A 770-nucleotide genomic window follows, 5' to 3' on the forward strand; every position below is an offset into this window, starting at 1 on the left:
TCCGCCTTCTGTGAGACAGCCAATCCTCAATCCATCCCAGCAACTCACCTCGAACACCATGGGCCCTCACCTTGCTCAGCAGCCTCCCGTGTGGCACCTTATCAAAGGCCTTTTGAAAGTCTAGATAGACCACATCCACTGGGTTTCCCTGGTCTAACCTACTTGTTACATCTTCAAAAATTATACAGGATTGGAGCGAACAAAGAGATAAGAGAGAGTTAATAATTTAGAACTATCACCTTCGCGATGGAATATATATTAGTGAAAAAACTGTTGAAATATAAGAAACATTGTTAAAGTCGATTATTCAGGAATTAATGACAAGAAATTTGCAAAGTCAAACCACAATCCTTCAGAATCAACATGACTTGGATCATGGGAATCCGAGAGATGAAATATTTAGACTTCCAGAAGGCATTGAATAGCTGTGCACAAATGATTAATTTGCAGAATAAGATCGTTTACGATTAAAAGTAATTTATCAGCTTGGATACAGGCTTGATGAAGCAACAAAATGCAGTGAGATGGAAAAAATATGGGTCATTTTCTGTTTGGCAAAATTCAACTTTTAGGAAACCATATGTCTTGGTCCCCAGGTCCCAACTATTTATAATCTGTAGTCTTACATAGTTGAGAGGATAGAACATGTTATAACCAAATTAACAGATGACACTAACTCAGGTGAGAAATTGCAATGAAGATGCAAGAAATTAGAAAATGTATATGGATAGGTTGGGGCAACATTTGACAGAAGAAACTGAACAACGAAA

The sequence above is a fragment of the Chiloscyllium plagiosum genome, unplaced genomic scaffold, assembly GCF_004010195.1.
Source record: "Chiloscyllium plagiosum isolate BGI_BamShark_2017 unplaced genomic scaffold, ASM401019v2 scaf_10540, whole genome shotgun sequence".
NCBI classification, from domain to species: Eukaryota; Metazoa; Chordata; class Chondrichthyes; order Orectolobiformes; family Hemiscylliidae; genus Chiloscyllium; species Chiloscyllium plagiosum.